This window comes from Lissotriton helveticus, chromosome 4_1, assembly GCF_964261635.1.
Source record: "Lissotriton helveticus chromosome 4_1, aLisHel1.1, whole genome shotgun sequence".
In the NCBI taxonomy this organism is placed as follows: domain Eukaryota; kingdom Metazoa; phylum Chordata; class Amphibia; order Caudata; family Salamandridae; genus Lissotriton; species Lissotriton helveticus.
The window spans coordinates 1,260,167,837-1,260,192,040 of record NC_136063.1 but is presented as its reverse complement, the minus strand read 5'-3'; positions in this window follow the sequence as shown (position 1 = coordinate 1,260,192,040).

The following is a 24,204-nucleotide window of genomic DNA, read 5'->3' as shown; positions in this document are numbered from 1 at the left end:
ACCTTATGTCCCGGAGGATATGGAGCCTGTACCCATGTATGAACTTAATCTATATTGTATTTTTCACGTGTAACTGTTATTCAATATGTTTATGTGAACTGATGATAACCTGTTTGAGCTTATTAAAACTTTAAATAAAATTGTTTTTAAAATGTTACCATACTAAACTAGTGTGGCCTAGCTTTGCACAAAATGATAGTGCCAAATGAAACCAGCTGCAAATAAAGGGCAAGCAAAATCTTATATTATATTCATATGTATTTTCCATGAAATAACTTTTTTACACAGCTCACATTTGGCTGGTTGTAATCGCATAGAAATTTTACTGAAGTGTATCTCGAGTAAAAATCTTGCACAAGACACCACTACCTCCCTTCTACACTGTAGTGGAAAGGCTAAGGCCTTGAGTTATGTACTTCTCCCAAAACGCAGCACAGCACCCAACGTTTCTGTACTGTGTTCTGTGACAGGTAGAGAGCAGAAAAGTCAGATATCTACAGACATATGGTCCTCTCTTCCTCTCTACCCAGCACTGGCGCACAATCAGGCTGCTGAGCACCACACACCTTTGCACATTGATGCAAAGGTGTACATTGATGCAAAGGTGTTTGTGTGAGCCAAGCATAGGTTTTGTACTTCTATTGTGCACTTCCAGTACAAAATAGTATGCCTATACTAACTTTAAAAATGTTCCTACTTTGTATGCGTTCTGTACCTTGCATCACACATGCAAAGTGGGGAAAGTTAGGAGAAAGTATGTCTCCTTTCAAACACCAGCTTTTGAGTAGTGTTAAATGTTGGTCCAAAACCTAGTCGACTACTGTTAGTAGATAGGGGTTTGCATTAAAAGCCACAGGTGGTTAAGTAGGAACGCACAGAGTAACAGAAAGCAGCACTTTTTCTTACAAACCAACACAAATACCAAATTTGCATTGGTCCGTAAATCCTGAAAAGGATTATGTATATGGTCTTCATTATAAAAATAACGTAAACCAGTCACAAACGCTTTGTAAATCTTGCCCTTAGTCTCACACTTAAATAGCATTTTTTGCATGATAATGGCGCATATCATTGACACGCAATTGCACAACTTTAGGTGCTGTGCTGCGTTACATGACATTTTTGTAAATCTAGCAACGTATTTTATACACACAAATCGGAGTATCACCATTTGAAAATGCATTTATTTGAAACTACTGTTTATTAGCGCAGTCTGTAAATTTAAGCTACATATGCATATGCTGAATATGCAGTTGCCACATTTGACAAAAAACTTTCTGGCATAAAAAGAAAATTAAGTTTGCTCTGAATGTAAGTGAATAGCTTAAATGCGTCAGTAGGCCAGAGATGATTTTTAGTGCGGTTCCACTCCTAAATATCAGACTTAATCTAAGTGGATAGAAGGATTGATATGTGTGTCAATAATCGATAAATGCCAGTATTTATGTAATATTCTCTATATGTCCCAACTCTCTGGATTGCATTCATTGATCCACATCACTACAGATGTCTTGTAAGAGTCAAAGGTTTTAGATGGACCTCTTTTTGTGGTAAATCATCCCTTGATCTGTGTTTTTCTCGTAGCCACTTTGTCAATGATTTCTCTTCTATAGCCTCACGCGAGAGATCTAGGGCCATATGTGTCAAAATCCGCATTTGCGATTCTCAAATAGCGATTTTTTGCGAATCGCTAGTTGAGAATCGGAAAATGCTATGTATGTAGGATTTGCAATACATTTTGCAAATCCTACATATTCCTTAATTGTGAATCTCAAATTGCGATTCGCAATTAAGGAATACCTCACCATTCATTCCTATGGGCTTAGAAGCCCATAGGAATGAATGGGAGACATTCTCAATTTGCGAGTAGCAACTAGCGAATCGCAAATTGAGAATGCAATTTCAAGGGTGCAAGGGTGTCAAAAGGACACCCTGTTGCACCCCTGAAATAAGCATGGGTGCACATGTGGCGCACATACATGCCCTAACGGCATGTATGTGCTTTACATTGCACTTTGAAAAATGCAAAAAACTTGAAGTTGGTGGTAATTTGCGATTCCTTAAGGCCAAATTGCACTTTTTTGGTGCTTCTTACATTGCATTTAAGGAATCGCAAATTTTGCGATTCCTTAAATGCAATCGCAAAATAAGGAATCGCAAATTTTGCGACTCCTTATTTTGCACGCAGATTTGCGTCAAACATACCACAAAGCAAAATTGCGATCGCAAATGCCGAAATTCTGCGAATTTTGGCATTTGCGATCGCTATTTTGCTTGATACATATGGCCCCTAGTCTTAAAGTAAATTCATTACTTAAAATATTCTTCAGAATGACTGCATATTCACTTAGCGTGCAAAACTTCACAGTAAGGTATATAATTAATCTGATGTGTAGGGTAGGCAGGACTTGCATATTACTGCCATATCCTTCCTGTAAGTACACTTTACTCTGAATTATACGTTATGCTGTGTATATATGTAACAGTCAAGACAAAATATGCACATTTTACAGCACACCAAGATAAGCTCAATATTCAAATCATTGGTATTGATTACATTTTGAAAATCTTTCACATACTTAACAGTACAGTTCACTATCATAAATATGTCCTCAATAAATTCTTACTAAACCAGTAATTTCAATGTGTCTTTCTTTGTAGTCTGCTCCCTCAGTGGCACAACGCCTTGGAAGAAGTCTTTTACTTTGATGACCATGTTGATTGACCAGGCTGGTAACCACGTTGAACAATTACAAAATGTAATTAAACCAATTAAACACATGATAGAAGCCATGTTTTACCTTTAGGACATTCTATCCGGACCGGGCCTTATGCAGATTACTTTTGCTCACACTCCCATAGGACTAGCGCTCATGCGCATATGTGGTTCGTAATTTGGAATTGTGCAGGGACTTTAAAATAATGGACTGAAATGTGGTTGCAATTATTTACCTCAGGCTGAGATTCATTCAGACATTCTACCCATCAGTTTGATGTATTTGTTTTGTCACTGCCCTTTCTAAGATTTTACGGATTATCAGGTAACCCACTATTGGGGATTTATTGACAAGCTCATTGCGCCACGGGTGAGTCACTTTTTTGACGCACCAGCGGCACAATGCGATTGTCCGTATTTATTTACAAGCCCACGTAAGATCTTTTCATGGCCTTGTAAATATGGACCCCTTTTACACTTTACTCTGCATGAAAGGGGGTTCCATGAATGTTGCTGTAGGGTCCCCATGCAACCTCCATGGAACTTAACATATTCCCGGATTTACGACATGTTGTAAAACTGGGGAGGCATAGGAATGGCGCAATGAGGAGAAATACCTATGCTACTTTTATTTCTCCTAGTTTTTCCACTTTCTGTGCATGCGTGCTGCATTCTGCATCATGCATAGAAAGAGGAAAACGGCATTAGGTATTGTTCAGGGGCAGGAGGTATCCCCTCCTGCCCAAAACAATCATCCCCACAGCGCAGGCACCCTTGCAAAATGACGCCAGGGTGACTGCGCTGGGGAATGTAGCCAATTGCGTACCAGTGCAGGGGAAAGCATGGGGATGCGTTGCATTGTTGTTAATACCTTGCATCCCTGTGCTTTGAAAATGACGCAGCGCGGCACAGCTAAATGGCTTGCGGAGCTGCATCATTTTCTTGTAGATGAGGCCCTTAGTATTTACTTTAACTGTTCCTTTAGCTCTGAAGTCTGTTTTTTAGCAATGGTGTGGTTATTGATTTTTGCAAGGCACACAGGATCTCAACTTCCTTTAAGGAAGAGGTTATCAAGTTCCTGCAATTAGGTCCAAAAAGAGATTAGTGTGCCATGAGGACCAACCTTGCACATTAACCCATTCCATGCTCGTGACGGAACCGCTCCGTCACGAGCCTCAGGTGGGCTGTGCTGGTGACGGAGCGGTTCCTCGGAGCCTGCGCGGCGCTGATTTCGCGCCTGCGCGGCGCGTTCTATTGAGCTGGCGGGGCCATGACGGACCGCTCCGTCACAAGCACAGCCCACCCGAGGCTTGTGACGGAGCGTTTCCGTCACGAGTACGGGAGCGCCGCGCCCCCCCCCCCCCTCCCCCCTAGCGATGCGGCGGAATAGCCGCCGCAGCTAAGGGGTTAAATAACAATGCTTGTTGATGAGTTTGGCTTTTTCAGGCAGGTTTGTAATTTCTTAAAGCCCATCTCTTGAAATTGGAATCTAGGATGCTGGATCCTCGCGTAACCAAGTAGGGCATTTCCAGTACTACTATTTTTCCCTTGCTTGTCAGGGTTCTGATCTTTGGATAGAAGTGACACATTTACGAGCAGAACAGGTATAGCTGTATTTCTTAGGCTTTATATACATTGGTTTTGCAATAATGATCACAAATATCAGAATGAGTGTGAAAGGAAAAGTCATTGCAATCTCTTTTGGAGCATCTGTCATTAGGGTTACCCTTATAGGATCACAAATATTTTTTTAGTATAAAGTGGTCAGTTGAAGATGGGCATGGCTCCTGCCCACGGCGAGAAACAGAAGGGTCAGCCTCATTCCCCACTTCATCTTCCTTCCCTAGCTTTTTTGTCTCGTGGTCATGTATGAAGGCATTACTCAAGGTTTCCCACAGGAAGAGTCCAATTCAGACTACCTGCTTAGGGTCATGTGCACCAGCAAACACAATGCAAGGCGAGGCCTAGCCATCTCGGAAACCCCCTCTTAGCAGGCAGCCCGAATCTGATTTGTTTGGATTTTTAACGTTTGTAAAACACTAGGCAGTGAGCTGCCACCCATCTGTGAGGGAAAGTTAATATAGGCTGAAAACCCACTCATACTAGTTGAAAACCAACACAGACAGGAATGGACCTTGTTATCCTGAATGTGGAAGTTGTGTGTTGCCTATTTCCTCAAGCTTACAAGGACTAAGGGCCATATGTATCAAGCTAATTAGCAATCGCAAAGGCCGAAATTCGCAGAATTTCGGCCTTTGCGAATGCTAATTTGCTAAATGGTATGTATGTAACATTTTTGCTGCAAAATAAGGAATCGCAAAATTTGCTATTCCTTATTTTGCGATTGCACTTAAGGAATCGCAAATTTTGCGATTCCTTAAATGCAATGTATCAAAGAAAAAATAATTCAAAAATGCCCATAAGGATTCGCAAATTACCACCAACTTGTAGTTGGTGGTAAGTTGCGAAGTTCTTATAAAAAAGCAATTCTCAAAAAAACCAAAGGTGCCATATGACTCTCATACATGCCCTTAGGGCATGTATGTGCGCCATATGCCCCACATGTCATTTTCAGGGGTGCAGCAGGGTGTTCTTGAGACACCCCTGCACCCTTGACAATATTCCTAATTTGCGATTAGCAAATTGCTAATCACAAATTTCCCCTTCATTCCTATGGGCCTCCCGGCCCATAGAAATGAATGGGTAATTTGCGATTAGCAATTTGCTACTCGCAAATTAGGAATGGTAAGGAATCGCTAAAAATAAGCGATTTTTTACATACATACCATTTTGTGAATTCTAAATAGCGATTCCTTAAAAATCGCTATTTAGAATTCGCAAAACGGAACTATGATACATATGGCCCTAAGCCACTTGCTCTGCGGTAGGTCTACAAACCTTGCCTGCCACTACTGCTGACCTCTCCTACATTTAAGTATTCAGCCAATACAAAGGGACTAGAGACTTGAGACCTGACTACCACCTCTACCCTCACTAGAGTCAAGAGGAGGGCTGCCAAATAATCGAAAACCTATAAGAGCAAGTGAGCTTCCTGGTGACTCTACCTTGTGAATGTACTCTGTGACAAAACATGGTTATTAGCTTAGTTCACCTTTGTGAGCCCCAAGTTGACCTTTCACACTATCCACCCATGCTGCCCTAAGAGTCCTAGGTGCAAGAAAAAAGTGTTCATGAGCCAGGTTTGAGGAAGCTCTCAGCTCTGAAATGCAGTGGTGTAGAATCAGGTTGATTTGCTCAATATCCAGATCTCTCTAGCTTCTCAGACCTGCAGTTTATGGAAAGCTATGTTTTTATATGAGCCATTGGACCTAAAGTGCTGAAATCTTCCAGGTCAGGGGGCTCTTGACTAAGAACGCTGAGGCATTTGATTCCGCTGAGTTAGAACCTTGTTTTCTGTTCTGTTAGAAAGCACTAACTTTGTACTCTGTACCCAATAGAGGAATGCATGTTTCTACAACTCACCGCAACCACTACTGACCACACGCAGTATAGTATATAGAACAAATAGCTGAAGCTGGGAAAACAGGAATGGTAAAAAATTGAAACCAGAGACACCAGATCTCACTGTTCTGCCTCATCATTCTGCTGGGTACATGTAAAAGTGGGTATGTTAGGGTAAATAGGAGATCTTTAATAAGCTGCCATGAACATTCTACATCTAAAGCTCACAGTGAAATGATCCATCTTTTCATCCAACCAAATGCTACTGTTATAAAGCTTACTTCTTGGAACTGAAAATATCCTGAGACATAAGTGACTGCTGAGATGCTCAATAACCTCCACCTATCAAAAAATCACTACCTCCAGTATCATATATGTGCTCCCTCTAATACTGTTTAACTTTGGTCCTGCGTTTTAATATTGATGCAGCCCAAAAATAATTAAGATTCATTAATGCTCTGTGATTCCTATTCCTAACCACACATATATTGAGCAATGTACTTTAAATTATCGACACATTTCATAACCAATTTGTTTAATGCTGGAATCTTTTCTGTTCCTACTCGAAAGAATTCACATTTGAAAAGAAAGCAATAGTTCTAAGTTTATTTTGTCCACTCAATGGGATTTCCAAAAAATCTTTCTGTGCAAATAGATTATCGCTTAGCAAGCTCCCAGTAAGAAATAGTTAATTTAACACAAATGTACAAAGCAAAGCCCTTAGCTACCTTAGCTGCAGCAACATTGTGTCTCAATTGCCTAGCAAGGATGCTGTGAAACATAAGGAAAGTTATTGTATGAGAGCCAATGGATTCATAGAATATGTAGGGGCATATTTACTAATAAAGTGGCGAAGCGTGTCATTAAGCCAAGAAGGCTAATGACACTCTCCATCACTTTAGAGACGCAGGGCTGCACCATATTTACAAAATTATAGTGCAGCCCTGCGTTTCCCCCTGTGCTGGTGCTAAATTTAGCTGTCTAGCGTCAATGGTGCAATGGTGTCTGCATTTCAGGTGCCTTCCTGCACATAAACAACCTTTAAATTGTGTTTTGCAACTTCAGCAGCACACATAGAAATTACAAAATGTAATTTTTTTAAAATTATTGTTTATGTGCAGGAAGGGTCACCTTCCTGCACATGAACAATCACTGGCGTTTTGCTGTTTCCATGTGTGCTGCACAACGCAGCACACATGGAAACAGCAAAAACGAGGAAAAATCAAGGTTTTCATTGGTCTTAATGTTGGTGCTGCCTCTTATTTAAGCCACCCTTGTAAACATGGGGCAGCATCAAAATCAATGGGTGTTGGGGTGGTACACCCACAGCAACACCCATGCCCTCCCCTTTCACGCTAAGTATAGCGTGAAACTGTGCCTTATTTACAAGGCAGCATTAAGCCACGATAAGTGGCTTAACGCTGCCTTGTAAATAAGGTGAAAACCCTATTGCCACCTCAACGTCCTGAAAAGTGACGTTGTGGTGACGATAGGGGCTTGTAAATATGCCCTGTAGTTTGTTATAGGGAAGTGTTAGGCGGTGCAATCAGCATGAGCACAGAGACTTTCACCAGGCTCCCCATTATTAGATGCACATCGCCAGCCTTTCTGCCCTCATGATATACTATAAATGGATTAGAAGTATAGAGTCTTTGCTCCTGCCAAGAAACTAGCAGTACAACTGTCCACTGGATCTGCCCCAATACCTCCCTACAAATTACACAGTTTATATTCTGTGTTTCCTTCGGAGTTCTAGTGTTTGGTCTCTTTTACAGACCCCAAAGAATCTATATAGATTTGCTGTGCTTTGGGCGAGCATTACAATTCTTAGTATATTGCAGACAGCACAGCATTCTCCAAAAGTTGCTTCAGGAACAGTGTACATTGCGTGTTGCGAGTGTATCGCTATGTGTTATTTTGTTGCATTATCTGAATGGTGTGACTTACATTGTTTGGTTACTTTTTTTACTGTATTTATTTCTATAATTTCAGGTTTCATTCGTGTAGTTGTTTCTATAATATATCACTGGTGGGACATCCCAGTTTCTGAGGTAATATTTGTGTTGTAGTGTTTCTAGGCTCAAAGTTCACACCACCCCCTTTCATCAAGGTATCGGAAGCTCAGCCAATGAAAGTAAAGGATTCTTGAGATGCCAACTGTTCATCGCAGATCGAGTACCCAGTGTCCTTGCTATTCTAGAAAAATAGAATGATCACTTTTTATATTGCTAAGTTGTCCCTGCAGCTGCAAGCCTTTGAAAAGTTTGGCATATGGTATTTAACAACTGGTCACATGCATGTTATGAATAACTAGTGTTTTAACCCGTTTACTGCGGCCGTTATTACGGCGCAGTGAGGGCGTTCTAGAGAGTGGGCGGGCTGCGTCGGCCGTTGAACGTTCGCAGCACCAGCAAATTTCACTTGCTGCATTGTTAGCTCTCCTACTGGTAATTGGAAGCTTTCTAACTAATTTATTTCTACGCATTTTGTGGTGAAATGGTCATCAAACACACATATAATTGAATCCATGGTGTTTACATGCTTGAATAGAATAAAAAAATACATGAGTATTTTGGAGTCCCATTGAGGAATAACAAAAAAGGTCCACCACAAACACTAACTATCAGTTAGTAAATGTTCTGGAAATAGGGCTGCTGAGAACCACAGAGTAAACCTCTTGCTCTGTTTTTCTGTGTAGGAATCCCATTGGGATACCAAGGTTGGCAGGGACACATGAAGAGACCCATAAGGATAAATGCAGTTCCAAAGCGTGAAAACATTTGTTCTTCCTGGTTTAGCCCCTGCTCATGGGGCAGGATGCAGTGTGCTCAAATACTGTCTTCAGAACATGCTGCAGTGTCAGTGTGGATGACATACAGAAATGGCAAAAGGTTTTGTTGCTTTTCTAGCTTGGCATTGATTGGTCTGTGCTAATCCTATACTTAAAAACTGCTAGAAAAACAGACATTTGAGGTCAGTGGATATATAGTGTCGCTGGTGCTCCAACGATAGTAGTTCTCCACCTAAACGAGGAAATTACCCAGCGTGCCTATCTCTGTTTTTCATAATTTATGCAGTACTCTAAACTTTAGAGAGTTTGGTTTTGCATTATACTTGGTACCTCCTAGTGCCGAGATGTAGCTCTACTTTCTTAACGAGCCCTAAGTTGAGCAAAACATGTGTCAGGAGCTGCTGTTATTCACTTCAGGTTGGCTTGGAGGGTATTTTACTATTCCAGAGATGTAATACTATGCCTGGAATTGCAGAAGGCTTTTGTCATTTTTCAGCTCAGCGTGGGTAGCACTCGCTAATCCTATGCTTTAAAGACTTTGCTGCAAAAATGGCAAAAGACAAGCTTGGGGTTGATAGAACTTTGTTTATATTATGCCTAAAAACTCTGCTGGAAAAACAGAAATAGACATTTGACGTGCACGGATTTTGAGTGTCACTGGTTTTGTAGATGTGCTCCAACAGGAGCAGCTCTCCACCTAAACTTGGAAATTACTCAAAGTTCCTCTCTGTGTTTTGCTCCTCTATTAGTTCACTACTTTCAATACCTTCAATTGTGTAACTGTCTTCTTTCTTATTTTCCACTTTGTAAATAGGCTGTTATGCTCAGTTACGTTTGTTGTATTTGTGGCAATGGGTCTCAACCTTTTTGATTTGAGATTTTGACAAATTCTAAAATAATGACTGGGAAATTAAGATTGGTGGAATTTGAAATTAAGAAACGATTACTTATAAAAATCATTCACTGAAAAAAGAATGAATACTTTACAATTAGTTTTATCATAATTAAAATAACACTCAGTTACTAAACTTATACAGCACATCAGCTGCAAGCATTCTGGGTGTCCCCAAGTCTTCCCAATGGCAGGCAACGCAAGCAGCACTATTCAGGACCTACCTACAAGTGGCAGGAAGGTGGCATGATCATTCTGACACTGGTGTCAAATGCAGCCCAATTAAAGGCATCATCATCCTTCCATCTCACTTCCTCAACATTGTCAGCCTATCCACAGCCCTGTGTGCATAAAGCAGGGATAAGCTGGTATGATGTGACAGCACACTTCATCTTGGACAGCACATTTCCGCCTCTTAGGAGCCAGTAATTAGCTCGTTTGTAATAATTTCACATGGCAACAAGAATAGTCTACGATACCTCTGGAACGAAATAAAGCAGTTGTGTTACCTTGGGGTGGTGTGGTACTTTGGCATCCTAATGAGGTAGATAGAAAAAATGAATTCTGCCACCTTCTAGGGCTGATGAAGCTGCATTGACCTAGAAGGGCTACAATGAAGACGTTCCGTGCAACAGGTCTGCAGAATAACTAAAAGCATTGAACAGAGTATTTCACCCATTTTTTTGTGCCTTTTATTGCCAACAAGGGACACAAATAAAAAATACTAGTAAATTGTTAAAAACTAATCTTGTTAGATAACCAACAGAAAAGCCATAAAAAAGTAATTACGGAATTATTATTTTCAAATCAATATTTCTAAATCAATATTCAGTATCTTTGTGCCTTATTCACAATGGGACCTGTGCTGCGGAAATCCTTGTTGTTACACACTCAAAAATAAGAGTGAATAAGATCACACTTACTATTTCACTAGCATGCTCTAATATTAAGGTTGAGCAAGTCAAGTCAAAGGATCTTTATTCGGATATATAAAACATCCATAAAAGTACAGAATTATCACACAATCCACATAATAAATGATTAAAAAACAGTATAAAACAATTAAAAAATATACAATCAATTTGTGCAATGGATGCTTGGCAGTTGTATTTGATAGGGACCATCAATCATAACGCTGTAAATGCATCACTTTATAACTAGGCTGGCACTCAGTAACTGTAAACAATGTATAAACTAATAGGCTATATACAAAATGTAAACAGTATATAAGCTGATTGGCTATGTGCAAAATATCGCCGATGACTGAGCCGACAACTATAAAGTGCAAAGGTGCAAAAGAAGTTATTCAGACACTAGTGCAAGCCACAATATTATACAGATAATTCAGTTTATCAAGGCATATTCATAGTTACTCGAGAACGGGTCGCTGATAGGAGGAAGCAACTTACTCTAAAAATTACTTCCTCACAATTCAACAGTAATATTTCCTTAAATGCTAGATTAAAATCCACAATAGCATGCTCTTTAAAATATGGAATTAAATAAAGTTTTGTATATCTAGGATAAAAACCACAAAAGAACAGAAAGTGTAACAGGGTTTGCTTACACCCACGATTGCAGGGACATTGCAAGGTTTCAAAGTTTTTATTAAAACCCAATGGAAATGATAAGGAAAATCTAATACTTCCATCCCTAAAACGAAAGAGCAAACGTCTGTTCCACCTCCCCAAATTTTTTGTAAGGTATCTCTGCGGCATATTATTAGGCCTGCTACCCTGTACCAGGAGGGGAGTGTATCTTATGATGGCAGGTTTATATTTCACAGATGTTTCTCTCTCTTTCTGGTATAGGTTATACAATGCCCCTCTTACTAGTTTATGTTGTGCTTGTTCGGTGGCTTGAAAGGAAAATAATAAGTGCTCCATGCCCACACTTGATAAACTGCTTTTTACTGCCCCTAGCCAAGGTATGTGATGTGCCCTGTCACACCGTAGGCAATCCAGGATTATTTCTTGGGTCAAAGAAGCGGCAGGGTTCTGCCATATTTTTAGCCAGAATAATGCTGGTCTTGACCTGATGAAATCCTCCACATAAAAAAGATTCAGCTCCCTATGACAAATGTAAGTAGGTGCTGAGATAGAAGCCCCCAAAATCTTTCTGCAAAATCTATGCTCTTCGATCTGAATGTTGACGCTGTTAGAGTACCCCCATACCTCTGCACCATAGGTTGCCGTTGGTAGGCATTGGGTTCCGTAGATTTGCAGTAGCGGGTTTACTATCTCAGCACGTTTAGGTTGTTGAAGGCTGATTATGGAGTTAATTGCCTTGCCCAGTTTGTTCCTCCCCTGAACCACATGGGACTGCCAAGAACATGTGTTAGAGAACATCAGACCTAGATAAGGGAAAGTGCTAGTGCTTTTTAGGGCATCATTCCCAGAAACGATGCGCTGGATGTTATATCTTTTAGGCCCGCACGACATTATATACGATTTATTAAAATTGGTGCATAGCCCAAGATCCGCCATATAAGAGACAAACCCCGTTATTAAAGTGCGCAGTGCTTTTGGGGTGCGGCCCATGAGGACCGCATTGTCTGCGTACAAAAGGCAGGGGAGTAAAGTTCCATTGATACTAGGCACATCACTAGTTAGATTGGACAATGAGTTGCTTAATTCATTTATATACAGGATAAAAAGCAGGGGGGGGGCAAGACACAACCTTGTCTGACCCCCCTGCCTATTAAAATGTCCTCTGAGACCTCCCCTTCATTATTTACTCTAACACGGGCTTTTAAGTCACTGTGCAAGTGGGCCAAAAAATATACAGGTGCTTTATCCAACCCATAATTTAAGAGAACGACTCATAGTTTGGAGCGGTTAACAAAATCAAAAGCTGAACTTAAATTCATGAATCCTAAATACAGGGGGGCTTTTTTAGCTATGATGTATTTGCCCATTATTAGGTTTAAGTTCAGACATTGCTCCACAGTCCCCACGTTGCTTCTAAAGCCTAACTGGCATGGGTGTAAAATCCTGTTCTCCTCCCCCCAGGCCCTGATCTTATTAAAAATGACTCTGCCTAAAATCTTCAAGGTGTTATCAATTAAAGATATAGGACGATAACAACTGGGGTTAAGTCTGTCACCCTTCTTAAAGATGGGGACGATGATACTATTGGACCAGGTTTCCGGGGCGGGGGAGTCGGACAGGTTATTAAAAACGTTACACAACAGGGGTGACCAAAATTCGGGCTCTGATTTGATTTGGTCGATGGATAACCCATCAGGACCAGGTGCCTTGTTACCTGCACTTTGATTTATGGCGTCTTCCACCTCCGTTAACGTAAAGTTAAGTGCCATGACAGGGTAAGTGTCGACTGATGCACAGGGTGCTGCATAAATATGTGAGAAATGATCTTCCCACGTTTTACTTGATATATTACAGTTAATAGGGGTAATATTTGATCCTAAGGACCTCAGAGATTTAACCTCGCCCCAAAACCCGGCAACATCTTTTAGGGCGGCTGTGCGGGCAAGAGCATCCCACTTATCCTTCAAAATTTCTTCGGCCCGGATTTTTATGGCATGCTTATAGCGTGCTCTTAATAGTCTTACCTGGAGCTGGTCTCGAGGTTCTACTGAGAGAGCCTCCCTTAGTTCCCGATTTGCTTTAGAACAGGAGCTGTTAAACCACCTGGGATCTTTATTAGGGCGTTTGATTGGTTTAGAGATCTCCTCTTTAAAAGCCACACACAGTCGTGCAAAAGCCGCTATAATTTTGGGGCCCTGGAGGACGATGGATAAACAAGTATCGATCAATTGGGGATGCTTGTTCAAAATACATGATAAAAGCCCCTTATTATCAATCCCCTTCCAAATTACTCTGAGTTTATCAGTTGAAGCCGTCAGGTTAGTTGCCCCTATTTCCGGTCGCTTATCCAGTCTTTTAATAGAGTTAAAAATAGTCAGGATTGGATTGTGATCGCTATATACAGTGCTGGGGACGTCTGCCTTTATTAAACAGTCCACAAGTAGAGAGGAAATGAATACATAGTTGATGGTGGAAGAACAGCCACGCCCTATATATGTAGCCAAGGGACCTTCGCCCGTGGTACGGCTGGCTATCTCCATAACATTGACTAAGTCACGAGTAGCTATGTGATTAAGCAATTCCTCCCCTCTTTTACAAGGTGGCACCCGACTCGAAGGGGCAACTAGGTTGGAGTTTCCCTTGTGGATATGGGCATTAAAATCGCCTCTCAGGATGATCCCATCAAATTTACCATAAGTGTGTCCATCCACAATTTTATCGATAAAATCAAACAACCTTATAAAATTATTATTGGGTTGGGATGAAAAATCATTATTATAAAAGTTGATTAAACATAACTTAGTTCTGCCTGAATAGATTAAAGCCTGGAAATTTTCATCATGTGTCTCCAAAGATTTAGTCTTTCCACCTGCGGTGATCTTTACCCATAATGATAAACCTCCACTGGGTCGTCCCACCGCCGGACATGGTACAATATGATTATGGCAAATATACCCTTCAAAGAGAAGACCACTAGTACACCATGTTTCCTGAAACATTAGAATATCAAAGGTCCTAATCCAATCAGACCAATCGATAGATTCCATTTTTGTTTTTAAACCAGCAATATTCCAGCTTAGTACAGTTAAACCATCATTAGGCGTGACAGCAAGGGGGACAAGATCAGTTGTATTTGAATTCCCTAATGGTGTAACCTCCATGTAAGGCTTGGGCGTGGTGGTAGTAGTGCTTAGATTTTTGTTATGCTGGAAAGCTCTATCATTAGTCATGGGCCTTTCTGTAACATCTGGGTCAACCATTGATGGTCAACCTTGGCTCTATAGATTGGATAGGGCACTAAATCTGTTAAATAAAGGATACATTGGTGTAACTGGGTTGGGTGGTCTCAGTGGGGGTCTATAAAAATATCTCAGAGGTAATGCCTGAAATGCCTGAAATTCAAGACAATACAGTCTCCATTGATGTTCTTAGACGAGGGGCCCACCCAATCTAACCGTCGTACTGTCAGAATTTCGCTAGAAATCTGCAACCCCACACCTTTGTGCCTAGACAGCCAGTCAATGGACTTATTTTTTAACTGGACCCAAGACTCTCTTTGATCCTCCTTCAAGGGGGGGACTCCTGCTAAAACTAAAACATAAGGGCAAGCTTCAGGGGGCAAATGGAGGACCGGCCCTGTTTGTTTTTTGGGCCGTGAGACATTAGTTAGCAACCTTTCCTGGTTTCCCCGCTTTCCCAGAGACAGGCCCCGTTACAGCTCCGGGCACCCCTCCGGCAGCACAGGGCTGCCTGTCTGGTACTCGTAGCCCAGGTTGAGGTGGTTTGACCAAAGTGGTACCCTGTGATGGCAAAGGCTGATTGCTCCCTGTGGGGCTGTCCCTGATCACACTCCTGGTATCAGATGTAACACGGGTGGTGCTTTCCCCCATAAGACCCCTGTTGGCTGTCTCCATATCTTTCAGGAATCGGTCTCCCCTTAAAAAAAAATTGTCTCCAATAAAAAACCCTCATGCACGTGTTGGGAAGTATGGTTAGCGATATACCGCTAACCATACTTCCCAACACGTGCATGAGGGTTTTTTATTGGAGACAATTATTCCGCTTCCTGCATACCCTGGTTCATGCAGGACAAGTGATCCTTCCCCATTTGATTATCTCAGTCTGTGTGCAAGAAGAGTTTCGCAACATACGGAAACGGTGGTAATGTTGGTAACAACCATGGGTGCGGGCTCTGTGTCAGGGCCACCACTGGGTGTCGTTTTCCCACGGGACCACATGCTCTGTGGGGTAGGTTGCCCTTTGTTACGTGCAGGTTGTTTCCTCTTGTTTAATGTTGGTTTGACGGGGCCTCTCTTCCTTTTCTCCCCTACTGTCTTATCACTCGGAGCCATAGAGAGAATGGCAGTGAGGTCCGTGGGATCTTGCTGTGAATCAGTGATGGTAATAGTATTACTGTCCACTGATAAGACAGGAAGTGTAGGTGCCGGCAGAAAAGTCTTAGTAATTGTGACCACTGGGGAAAGTAGCAAAATGTTGGACATACAAGCTAGCTGGGTTTCAAGCGGTTCCAAATATGAGCTTGACGATCCCAAAGACATTCTTCTTTCAATATTTGCAGTTTCAGTGGTGACTAAATTGAAACCATCTTCCAGCATGCTTTCAATTGAGGCAGATATCACCAAGGGAGTTTTAGTGGCCTGGCTCGAGATGGTGTTATTCTGTTTCCCCATGATAATATATAAGGTTGGCTCACCTTTGTCGCTGCTTAGTGGGGTGGCCCGCCCAACCACTGTCGACCCCTGACGGCCACAGACGGTCCCACCCTTGTCCCGGGCTTCTCCCGCGACGCGGGTAATGAGGGTGTGATTTATGCGCCTCCTGGCGCTCCTACGCGGTGGGCGGTTTCCGGCCGCGATGTTCTCTGGGACCCGTAGTCCCCACCAGCCCAGGCTCTCCCCCTCACAGAAGCCTCACAGGACTCGGTGGCGGGTGGCGAGCGCAGACAGAGCCGCGGTTCCAGCGGTGAAAAGGGGAAGCAGACAGGAGTTCACGAGGCCCCACAGGTGAGCTGCCAGCTTTAAAGATGGTCCCCCACTCCTCACAGCAGCCTTACAGGTCTCGGGAGGTGCGGCGGGGGGAGGCGAGCGCAGGCAAAGCCGCGGGTCCAGCTGAGAAATGGGGAAGCAGGCACAAGTTCACAATGCCCCCACAGGTGTGCTGCTAGCTCCAGAGATTGTCCCCCGCTCCACCGGTAATGAGGGTGTAATTTATGCGCCGCCTGGCGCTCCTACGCGGTGGGCGGCTTCCGGCCGCGATGTTCTCTGGGACCCGTAGTCCCCACCAGCCCAGGCTCTCCCCCTCACAGAAGCCTCACAGGACTCGGCGGCGGATGGCGAGCGCAGACAGAGCGGGTCCAATGCCCCCACAGGTGTGCTGCTAGCTCCAGAGAGGTTGAGCAAATCAGTTTTTTTGGGTGGGTATTGGGTGCACCAGGGTGGGAATGTATGCATAAACTGGTGGAAACACACAACTTAACGTTTATGGATGTTCATATAAATTTGTCAGACACATTTCCACCCTACATAGGGTCGGAGATTTATCCCTGTCAAGGACAGGAAGAACTCCCTATACAGGGTGGGAGATTTACCTCAGTCAAAGACAAAAAGAAATCTCTATTCAAGGTGAACATATGGAAGGGAATGTGGAATATGGGGCTAAAACACCACCAAAATGCTCAATAGTTTAGGGGAAGGACTTTCTCCAAGCAGAGAAGATTTTCCCAATGGAGAACAAAACAAAAAAATAAATACATTTTCACAGCCGCGGTCGGTAGGGAAGTACCTGCCGGGGCGGTGACATGGGGAGAGGGAGGGGCAGGGTGGGGGTTAGTGATGTATGGATAATGGAGGTTTGCAGGTAAGTAAACATTTAAATAAATCAAACGAATTTCGTTGCGCGCACTGCATTGCTTTTGGGGATGCAGTGCATGCAACAAAATTCGTTTGATTTATTTATATGTTTACTTACCTGCAAACCTCCATTATCCACACATTACTAACCCCCACCCTGCCCCTCCCACTGCCCACATCACCGCCCCGGCAGGTACTCCCCTACCGACCGCGGCTGCATTTTCATGTCACATTTCCTCATGCACTGAAGTACTTTAAGATCCAGATTTACTAAGGGTTAACGCAACGCAGGGCAGCAAGCAAAGTTGCCGAGCTGTGTTGCGTAAACTGGAGAGAGCAGAACTGCACGATATCTGCAAAGTAATGGTGCAGTTCTGCTCTCTCCATGCACTGGTTCACCTTGTGCAGTCATGTGCCAATGCAGCACCCTTGTTCTTAGTGCAGTGGCATCTGTGTTTTATTCAGTATAGCTTTTATGATGGTAGGTGTCCCTTCCTGCACAAAAACCGTGCTTTGAGGCTATTTCCTCTATGCACATGTGCTGTACAGCACACAAACAAAGATGAAAAAATGAGGTGAAATAAAGACATTTCTCCTTGTTATACCAGCCTCAGGTAGCCGAGGATTTTGGCGTAAATCCCTGTCTTCAGGCCTTTGTTAATTGGAATTTGCATCAAAATTCATGGGTAGGGACATGGAAAGCCCCCCAGATGCAAAATAATCCAAGGCAGCATGTTGCCCTATGTTGCATTACTTTTCATTAGAAACCCAAGGATTTCGCCAATTGCATTTGTTTGTAAATCCAAACAGGATTTTGCGCCAGGTCTGTGTGGTATTCCATGACATGACATAGGTTAGAACCTATGATGTCATGACTGGGGTTTGTGGAATCTGTGATTCGTTCTGGGCTGCTGTTGGAGGAAGACGTTTCTCTTCCTGTAGGTGTTAAGCTGTTCCGCTATCTAATAAATCCATACCTTGGAACTCAACCACTATTCTGTGTTCATTTACAACACAAATACTGGCGACGATCGGGATCATCGAATTCTGGACCTGACTGACTGCGGAATTTGACGGCGGAACAGCGTTCACATGCATGGCTGCCACGTTCATCAGAAATTGACAGCTTTTTCGCTAGTTTGGGTAACGTACTGCCACTCGACAGAATTTTTTTTGTTCAACAGGGTTTTTCTGAAATTTCACCCGTACTTTTAACCCGTTTACCTGTTTTACCGTTGAACTGTTTGAATTGACCGAGCGTTCCAGCGCGGCTCGAGGAAGATTCCCTGCTCGTCATTGCTTGACGTTCGCTTCTCTCTGCCTCGCAAATAATACGCAAAGCATTGTGGGTTCTAACCTTCAACCCCAGTAATGCGCTGACGTCACATGCGTGCCGCCATCTTAAAAATCTTCGGAGAAAACAGGAAATTCATCGGAGATCGCAAAATTTTGCTTCTTAGTGTGTGTAAAGCACAGTTTCTCTTCGAGTGAGCAGTTACCCAACAACGAATTGTAGGTACTTTATATATTCTTTTCTATGCTTTTGGAATATATATTGATTAATAACAAATTCGGAAAAAGAGATGTCGAACATTGCTGCCCCCCCTCATTTTCTACAAACAGCCGGAGATCCAAACATTGAATGGGACTTGTGGTTCCCTATGTTTCTGGCATATGTAGACGTCCTGGAAAAGGAGGGGTGTTCTGCTAAACGCAAATTAGCCCTATTACGACATTGTTTGGGAGGGGCAGGAATTAAAGAATTTGACAATCTTCCTCCGATTGAAGATGCTGGAGACATTGATGTTTTTGAAAAAGCAACTAGGCAAATGAAAATTCGTTTTGGCAGGAAAATAAATACTGTCATGGAGAGATTTAAGTTTTACTCTCGCATTCAAAAACAGGATGAGTACATAGAGGACTATGTTTCGGCACTACGCTCCTTAGCCTGTTATTGCTCATTCGAAACAATTTCCTACGAACAAGTTCTTAGAGACCAAATTATGATGCGAACCAAGAGCAAGAAAATTCAGGAGAGACTATGGCTTGGAACAGAAACAACTCTTAATGCTGTTATTAACATAGCCAAGGGTATAGAACAGTCAGAGTTATTTGTATCAGAAATAAGAGGTTCAAATGTCAAATCCTTGGTTCCTGAGCCTGAAGTCTCCTTGGTTAAAAACCAACCTAACCCTAATTTCTCTTCCAGGAATGTTTTGAGGAAGGATAGTGAGAAAAAATCTAGTGAAGTCAAAAGCTACCCAGATAACAGATTTGGCCAAAGGAAAACTATATCCTGCTACCGCTGTGGTAGTCCCAACCATGTTGGCAATTATAAAGGTTGCCCTGCCTGGGACAGAGTATGTGTGAAGTGTAAACGTAAAGGTCATTTTGGCAATGTTTGTCGTTCGACACAAAGGGTGAATTATATTTCACAAGAGGAAGAGGAAGTTCTCAATAGCTTCAACTGCATTCTTTCTGTGGATGAGGTTGAACTGGATGAATTTCCCTCTTATCCCATTCTGGTGGATGGTATGTCCATTGAGCTAATGATGGATTCGTGTTCACGGTATTCTATCATTGGTTTAGATTTGTTTAAATGTTTCTGGGACAATAGAGAGCTTTGTGTTCCGGACATTCATCCTGGAGGTTACTCAGGCAAGAAAATAGAATTGGAAGGGTACTTCTGGGCCAAACTTCAAGTTAAAGATCGTGTCACTAATGGGAAGGTGTATGTAGCCACTAAAGGGGTAGCTATTTTAGGATGGCCACACCAACGTGAATTAGGCATCAAACTAGATCCTAATGCCAACCCTCCGGTGTGTTTCATAGAGCCAGAGGTGAACTTACTTTCCGATATGAATGATTCGTGTTTTATAGGCAATATTAAAAACAAGTTTCCTAATGTTTTCAAAGATACTCTTGGCAAGTACACAGATTTCAAACATAGGATAATACTCAATGAGAATGCTGTACCGGTTAGACACAGAGTAAGGAATGTCCCTTTAGCTTACAGGGATAAGCTCAAAGGAATTTTAGATGATCTTGTTTTAAAACATATCATTGAACCAATTGAGTCTTCTCCCTGGGTTTCCCCCGTTGTTTTATCACTCAAGAGTTCTGGGGATCTCCGTCTCTGTGTGGACCTTCGTAGCTTAAACCAGGAAATTTGGGTTGATAAACATCCCTTACCAAATATTCATGAATTGATTTCCTCCTTGTCTGGTGCCTCTGTATTCTCTACGATAGACTTGGCGAGTGCATATCACCAAGTGGAGCTCCATGAAGAGTCCAAGAAATGAACAGCATTTGTGACTCCAGAGGGCATGTTTCAATACTTGAGAATGCCCTTTGGACTAGCCAGTGCTGCATCCGTCTTTCAGAGATTGATGCGAGATGTACTAAAGAATTGTAGTGGTGCAGTGGCTTTCCAAGATGACATTTTAATTTTTGTTAAAGACTGCAATGAACATGATTTGAACTTGTATTCTGTTCTTAATTGTATCCAAGAGAAAGGTTTAACCTTAAAGTTTTCAAAATGTAAATTTAGACAATCTAAAGTTGAATACTTAGGCCATGAGATTTCGGAGAATGGTATTAAGCCCAAACTCAGCCATGTTAAAAGTATTCTGTCTGCTCCTATTCCCACTTCCAAGGAACAGTTGCTATCTTTTCTTGGTCTTACAGAATTCTATGGGAAATTTGTGCAGAATTACTCCATGTTAGTACACCCTTTACGCTCTTTGCTCAAGAAACAAGCAAAATTCGAATGGGGAAAAGACCAGCAAGAGTCTTTTGATGTACTCAAAAGGAAAATTGTATGTGCTCCTTTTCTCAAACCATATTCAGTCAATAAAGAATGTATACTTTGTGTCGATGCCAGCAATATAGGTCTAGGAGCAGTTTTAATGCAAAAGGACAATTCAGGTGAATATGTTGTCTCCTATGCCTCAAGGTCTCTTTGTGGTTCTGAAGTTAATTACTCCACGATAGAGAGGGAGTTACTTGCGTGTACCTGGGCCACCCAACATTTCCGTCAGTTTATTTGGGGTACCAAATTTTCACTAAGGACCGACCACAAGCCTCTGGTCACTATGCTATCTGCTGGGGGTGGTAGGACTCTCACTGCTCGTTTAGCGAGGCTTGCTGCAAAGTTACAGGAATATCGCTGTGTTGTCACCTATGTTCCGGGTCGCCTTAATGTCCATGCAGATTGCATGTCTCGTTTTCCCGCTAAGGATGGCCCAGCTGTGGATTACTCTGAGGAATGTGATGTGGCTTTTACTATGAGTGATATTAACATCATTGTTAATGATAATCAGTCTAAACTGATTTCTCAGGCTGCTTGGACAAAAGCTTGGGATCAGGATGATGTTCTGAAAGATGTAAGGTTGTTTTTAAACAAAGGATGGCCTGAAGAGAGGAAACTTAGTGGTGATCTGGCTTCTTTCTTTAAGGTAAAAGATGAGTTGATGGATGATGGTGCGATGATTTTTAGAGATGATAAAATCATTTCTCCCTTGGGCATAAGAAATATGATTTGTGATCTGGCTCATGAAGGTCATTTAGGGATGTCTTCCACTAAGAGAAGAATCAGAGAATTTTATTGGTGGCCTAGTATGGACAATATGATTGATAAATGGGTAAGGAATTGCTCCCCTTGTTCATTAAGTGATAAATCCGTGAAACCCATTTCTGTGAGTTCTACTCCTGTTGAGTTTGTTCAAGGTCCATGGCGCAAACTAGGTGTAGACATTATTGGCCCTTTTAGTTATCAGTCGGGCAAAGAGATGTTTGCCATTGTTCTGGTTGATTATTTCTCCAAGTGGCCGGAATTGAAAATTGTGGAGAAGGTAAATTCTGATGTAATTGTTGACTTCCTTAACGAGGTTTTTTCCAGAGAAGGTCTACCTGAAGAACTTGTTACTGATAATGGTCCACAATTTGTTAGCGAAATTTTTTCATCTTTCCTCTCCAGCTGTGGTATCAAACATAAAAGAGTTTCCAACTATTTTCCTCAAGCCAACGGACAAGTTGAACGTTTCAACAGAGTAATTAAAGAATCTTGTCAGTTGGCTTTGCGTAGTGGTTTGAAATGGAGGAAAGCCCTCCAAGCAACCTTATTGACGTATCGTTTTTCCCCTAATACTGTTACTGGATTGTCACCTTTTGAAATGTTGCGCTGTAGGAAGCCTGGTTCGAAGCTTATGCCTTGGTGGTTGCGAACTGAGAAGGGTGACTATCTAGAATTGGATTTGGAGGCTGTCAGAGAGAGAGTCAATAAGTACCAAGCTAAGATGTCCCGCGTCCCAGCACGTAATGTGAATCTACCCAAATTAAGTGTTGGTGATTTTGTAAGAGTGAAGTTTGGTGGACAAATCCGCAAAGGATCTCCCAGATGGTCTGGTCCTCTCAGAGTGATTGAACTCTTCAGCAAAGCCGTTAGGGTAGAAGATGGGAACATTTGGAATTTAAGACGCATATCTGTGTGTAGATCTGATGACTTGAAATACTTCTCTGAATGTAGGTCCACTGACTCCAATTCTTTCTCTTCACAACCGGGTGTTTCTCCCTCTAATGACTCACATATGGTGAATGACAGATCTGAGCTTTGTGGTACTCACGAAGCCTTTGATCATCTGTCGTTGGATAAGAATGTTAATGTTGATAATATTACCAATGATGATATCCTGAATGGTTCTACCTTTTGTGAAAATGCAACAAAGAATGTTATTCCCGTGAATGTTGATCAGGGTATTGTTACAGACAATTTGGTTAACGTTGACCATTCTGGTTGTGCTCGTCCTGCCTGTGACCAAAGGTCAATTGCTTCACGTTGTAGTTCACGTGTCAGATGTCTTCCTATGAAATTTAAGGATTTTGTTCGGTTCTAACCTTATTTCTCTGTTTTCCCTTTGGTTTGTTTGTTTTGCTTTTTTATAGTTTTGTGTTTTTCTTTTCTCTTTCATTTTTTTTTCTTTTTCTGAAGGGGGGAGGTGTGTGGTATTCCATGACATGACATAGGTTAGAACCTATGATGTCATGACTGGGGTTTGTGGAATCTGTGATTCGTTCTGGGCTGCTGTTGGAGGAAGACGTTTCTCTTCCTGTGGGTGTTAAGCTGTTCCGCTATCTAATAAATCCATACCTTGGAACTCAACCACTATTCTGTGTTCATTTACAACAGTCTGCATTAAAAAAGTAATGGAAACTCGACGCAAAACCTTTGTAAATCATGTACTAATTACATTGGAATTACTCATATAAAGATAGAACAGTCACAACGCACCGGGAGTACTCCTGGATTTCTCTATATATTTAAAAGAAAAGTCTGAAATATACTCCAAATAAATGTATAACCTTTTAGGGCCAACATTCTGACTTTTAAAGAGCCCTACACTTGTTTTTTTCCCTGAAGAACAGGAAAAATAACTGTTGCCCCGTTTGCATAATTAACTCAGGACCTCAGAAACGGGTACAAATCCGTGTTGCATTGTGCTGATAACTTCAATAACAAGGCTTCCAAAATAATAAATTAACAGCAGTAACATGTATCCCATCATCGTTCTGATGGTACACCATAACAAGTGCAGGCCATCTCACATACCACTTTAGGGTCATGTGAGAAAGGATGCCTACAAAAACACAAACATGTGCCGACCTCTTTTTTTGAGCAAAACCTACATACATGGCAAAGACGATTAGTATAGAATTCAAGAGAATAATGAATTCTAAAAACAATTAAGAGTGTCACATGCTTCATTACAACTCGTAATTAACCAAATAATGAAAAACGATACTCTCCTTAGCATAAATGACAACAAAAATGTATATTTCAAGAAATCAATCCACAGATATTACTCTGCATCATACCCATTTTAAAGGAAGAATCTGATGCCCCTTTCATATTTTTACATTTCCCT